General features: G+C 35.4%; 1 pseudogene; it reads right to left on the reverse strand.

Annotated features, from left to right (window-relative positions):
- Window positions 1–2,502: 2,502 nt before the first annotated feature.
- LOC150104941 (5S ribosomal RNA) lies at window positions 2,503–2,620 on the reverse strand (annotated as a pseudogene).
- Between the last annotated feature and the right edge of the window lie 2,975 nt (window positions 2,621–5,595).

Consider the following 5,595-nt stretch of genomic DNA (forward strand, 5'->3'; position numbering starts at 1 on the left):
GGTGGATAGGGAATTGAAGTTTAGCGGGCACATTGCAAAAGTGGCTAAATCAGCTCATCAAATCACTTGGTTACTGAAGAATACTTTGACGAGCAGGGACCAGCAAGTTATTGTTCCTCTGTATCGAGCTTTGATAAGACCCCATCTAGACTACTGTGCCCAGATATGGGTGCCAGGGTTTCTTCTTGATGTGGAGAGGATCCAGAGATGAGTGACCAAGATGGTGGCAGGTCTGTGGAATGAACCTTATGAGAACAGGTTGAATGTGGGTTGCAAAAATTGGTTGATAGGTGGAAAACGGGTGATATGATTGAGACATTCAAATTACTGAAGGGTTTCTATAAGATTAACCCAGAAGATATTTTTGAGTATAGGACTGGTGGTGGGAGTACTATGGGCCATGCATAGAAGCTTGACAAGAATATGGTTAGCAGGGGTGTTAGAGCTAGGTTTTTAACTCGGAGAGTGGTGAATGAGTGGAATAAGCTGCCAAGTGTCTGTTGTGGGTGCTATGACTGTAAATGAGTTCAAGGCGAGGTATGACAGATATTGTGTGAATGTCGAATAGTTGTTCTTGACATGATGTTAGGGCCTTCCTCGATGAGTCGGTCGACTCCTTGGAGTTGCCCGGAATAATAATAATAAATAAGTATCTCAAATGCAACTTACAATTCTTATTTTCTGCATTGTTTTCTTAATACACATGGCTACAGTATTTGTAGTCTGTTTTCATGATTATTTGAAAATTATCGATTAAACCATTTGAAAAATCACAGTAAAATATATCAGGGTGTTGTTTAATTTTTGGGAAAAAATCTAACAAGAAAGTCAGGAAGAAATCAATTGCTCAACCTCTGGTTATTTATTTATTTATTTGTATATTTATTTTTGTATTTGATGTGGTTCCCACCCACCTATGAAAGGTTATTAGTTATTATCCTCAGCCCACCCACGGTACAAATGTACTTTGTGTTTAAGCATCATCATCATCAAATTTGTAACATGTACCCTCAGTGGTGGACAGGATATTATAAGAGTATTACTTGAAAAAGAAGAAAAGTTACATCACTACTAACTTCCTATCAAAAATATTCTATATCCTCTTAAAATACTCCTATCCAAAAGTATCTCATTGGTCAAGCTGCTTTCTGCTATCTGTCAAGTCACCAATATTATTAGTTCTTATTAGGTTTTGGTCTTCCACTGGATCTTTTTCATTCTATCATGGCACACAACACTTGTCTTACTAGATTGTCTTGTTTACTTATTTTGCTAATTTGCCGTTTACTTCAGTTACAAAATGTCAGTCATGAAATATTTATTGTGTGACTTTTGCCAGGCTCCTATACCTAGTCCAAACCTCACCAGAATTTCTAGTTAATCAATAAAAATGAACAGGAATCAAATGTACTGTAAAATGCAACACCTCATCATCATCATGAAATTCCTGACATGTACCCTCAAACAGTGTATAGGATATTACGATAGTATTACATGAAGAAGTTACATCATTATTAACTCTTTATCAACTATTTTCCTCCAAATCAATCTTTTATCTGTCAAGACTCCAACATTATCAGATCTTATATTTCTGAAACAAGTGTTCTCTGCCAGGTTGGCAGAGAACACTTGTTTCGATAATCTTTCCTCCTATTCTGTTTAAGTGACCAGACCCTTAGATTAGTTCTGCTAACACAGTCCTGGATGCTAACAATGTCAAGTTCTTTCTTAATATCCTCATTTTAAATATGATATTTCCATTGATGTCCTCTGTTCACTTCACTAAGGTCTCCAGTCTTTGGCCAAGTGTTTTACTTATGACCCAGCTCTCAGATCCATAAGTTAAAATTGGTTTGAAAACTGTCTTGTATATGACTAATTTCTCTCTTACTCCATATAAATTTATTCAGTTGACTTCCTACCATACCAGTTTTGTCGATTCTGTTGTTGATTTCCATATTTAATTTACCATCTTCACTAAAAATTGTGCCTAAGTAGCTGAAATGTTTTACTTGTTCTATAGGCTCTCCATTCACATTACAATTGATATTTTCAATGTTTCTGCCTATTTGCATTGTCTTTGTCTTATTATTGCTGATTTTCATACCAAACTTATTACAGCAGTTATTTAATTTAGTGAGGGAATCTTGCAGACTTGTACTCAATTTAAAAGTACAACATCATCTGCATAAAGTAAAGAGTTGTGATTAATATCTCCAATTTTAATATCAAGTTTAATACCACTTTGCTTCATAATGTGATCCATATAGATAATGAATAACAGAGGGGAATAATGTACATCCCTGTCTGACACCAGATTTAACATTCACCTCCCCCTTTCCCTCCTGACTGGCCATAACGTCTATAGATGTCCAGCTAAATCTGGATACGATTCTGCAAATTTGTTGAATAACGTGAATAAGAAGTGCAATTTGCAACCTATATAAAAATAGGTTGCAAAGCGCACAGCCACTAGGCTAACCATGTGGACTAAATAATTAATGCCAGCAGCACCCAGGGTTCCCAGGTGGCATCCTCCGAAGTACTAACTGGGCTCAGGGTTGCTTAACTTCAGTGATCAGACGAGAACTGATGCTTTCAAACCGATTTGGCCACTGACCTTCTTTTCAATATGAAATTCAATTTTATCCTGCTCAAGATTATATGGTGATCACTTCCAATTTCAAATCATCTGTACACTCTAGTGTCCTACACCAGAAAGAAAACATCACTATCAACAATAACATAGTCAATGAGACTTTTCTTATTCCTTCTGTCTTCTCTCCATGTGAATTTGTGCACATTTTTATGTTGGAACGTGGTGTTAGTAATAACCAGTCAATGTCCTCAGGAGAAATCCAACAGATATTTGCCATTATTATTAGCTTTGCTCTTTTTTCCAAATTTTCCCAAAATATTTTTGTATGTCTGACAATCACTTCCTACTGTGCTATTTAGATCCCCAACAACGACCAACTTTTCCTTTTTCATTGTGTCAGTAGCTTTCTCTAGAGCCTCAACTTCTACTTAGTAGAGCCTTCTGTGGGACAATAGGCACAAATAAGTCTCATTGTCCAGTTTCCCATTCTGATATTTGGCCATATCACTCTACTTGAGACTGCCTGCCATTCAAGAAGATTACCCTCGTATTTAGTTTTGAATACTATGGCTACTCCTTTTCCTTGATTGTCATTGCCTGAATATAACATTTTGTATTTATTGCTCAGAAAGAGCTCACCAAGTTTTATCTTTTTTGTTTCAGTGACCCCTATTATGTCAATCTGATACTTATCTAATTCCTCAGCTAGCTCCATTTCTTTGCCACTCAGGCTTCTTACATTGATAGTACCGATCTTTAACTCTGGTGATACTGAGTAGGGGTCAGTGGTGCACCCAGGGAGGAGGCCAAGGGGTCCTGCCCCCCCCTTCCCCCAAAGAAAAAGTTAAAAAAAAAATAGAAAAGTTTCCAAAATCCTTTCCTAATTAAAATTTGTTTTTTATTTATGTTGTGTCATGTCTTCTATTTCTATACTACTTATGAATTAGAGGTTATATAAGGTGAGAGAACCCTATAGCAGTGTTTCTCAACCTACAGTCCGTGACAATGGGACAGGTGGTCCACAGGCTTAAATTAACCAAATAAATCTATATATTTTAATTATCTAAACAAAACAAATTAAAATTGAATAATTAAGTAAAAATTATTAAAATAAAATGAATACTTAAAAAAAAAAAATAGCGGCAGAATGTTCATTCCATGCCACTATTTTAATTTGTAGCGGCAGAATGACAAGTAATAAAAAAGGGGTGAAGGGAAAAACATTGTTTCCACCTTCCCTTGCTGTTTTGTCAGATTTGAAGTGAACATGTGTTGTCCACATGACCACATTTCAACCAATTGCTTGTTGTTTATTGATTTTTATTGTTGAAGGTTTTCCTCCTTCAACCAAGGCTCAATATATCTTCAGAAGTGCTAATTAATACTTAGACAAAATGTGTTGTGAGTTAACTCCAGTATTTATATATTTTTCAGAAATCATGCGAAAAGCAAGCTGACAATTGAACTCTCTTCAACCAAATTTCAATAATATGTGAAACTGCCATAACAACATTCACTATATATTTAACACGTTTACGAATTTTAACACTTTCGGTTAAATTTTATTGCTGCCAAGTAAACTCACACAATCTAATTAATAACAATAGTTTTTAGTTAGATACTGTGTTTGCTGGTGCAACATATGGTTTTGCTTGAGTCTATATATACAGCATAGTTTCTGTATGAGAGGACATGTGATTTATTAATTAGTGTCGTTTTTATCCCAGTTGTCTCTAATTTCACTATTTGTTGAGAAATATATTACACAGACTGCTTATACCTTATTCACTGACATAATAAAAGTACTTGTTTTTCTTGCCTCTGCAATATAGTGAATATTGGGGGAGGTGGCGTTGTTTAGGGAGAAAGTTACTATTGCCCTGCTCTAAATGTGTTTCAGCTTTTTTTCATTTGCGAGGTATATGTGAAACTTTTTAATTTCTTTTTTTGAAAAGTAAAATCAGGAGTGAGAGTTATATGCGAGTAAGTACGGTATTTCAATTATGGATAAATACATTGGTACCTTCTTTAAACGGAAAAATATCTCGGCTGACAGTTATAATGCAAAACGGGTTTGTAATGACAGTTTGTGTGCAGTTTCTGAAGAGAAAGAGGTCTGTAACGAATCTACAGAAACACAGAATTCCTATCAATTGCAATGAGATAATATTAATACGCTTAACGAAAGGAAAGATTTGCTGACTTGCTGGACACTCAACCAGTGGATCGCATTCAAAGGTAAATACAATTGGTTAGTTTGTAGGAACATTTTTCTGTTTTGTGACTTTTCTCCCTTTATGGAAATTATGCCTACATTATTATGTTATTATTCAACAACTGTTTACAGTTTTGAATGTGTATATAAAGTCAATATCAACAGTAGCCTGATTATGAACGCATGATGAAAGGGATGGGGAGGTTTGGAGCTTCCCCGGATAGTATTCAAAAGATAAATACAATTGGTTATTTTGTATATGGCCCCGAAACTTATTAGTTTAGAATTTAACCACTGGGAAAGGGTTTGTCCACCTCAAAACTCTGAAACAGAATTTGGAAACATTTTCCGAATAACTTTTTATAAGAAATTTCTGTGATTTCATGATAGGCTTGCATTCACGAGAACGACCTTTCGTTATCGAAAAAAGAGCAGCTAATTGAGCTTTCAAGTGACAGTGGGCTTAAAATGATTTCTGTGATCGTGGTTTGGCTCGATTCTGGATCTCGCCTTCAGTGAGAAGTGAATTTCCCGAATTATTTGAAGAAGTCGAAAATCGTCATGCAGTTTTCTACAACCTGTCTTTGCGAGAAACGATTTTCATCGCTCCTTCAAATAAAAACAAAATACAGAATTCGTTTTAGTGTGTGTGTGTGTGTGTGTGTCAATCTTTGACTGAAGTTGACCAATATTGAGTCAGATATCCAGTAACTCTGCAAGGTCGAGAAGCTCATCCATCTCATTAAAAGTAAATAGTAACATAATTATATCATTTTATTTA

Source organism: Typopeltis vanoorti, chromosome 7 (genome assembly GCF_054136105.1).
Source record: "Typopeltis vanoorti isolate ZY-2024b chromosome 7, IOZ_Tvanoo_1.0, whole genome shotgun sequence".
Taxonomy (NCBI): domain Eukaryota; kingdom Metazoa; phylum Arthropoda; class Arachnida; order Uropygi; family Thelyphonidae; genus Typopeltis; species Typopeltis vanoorti.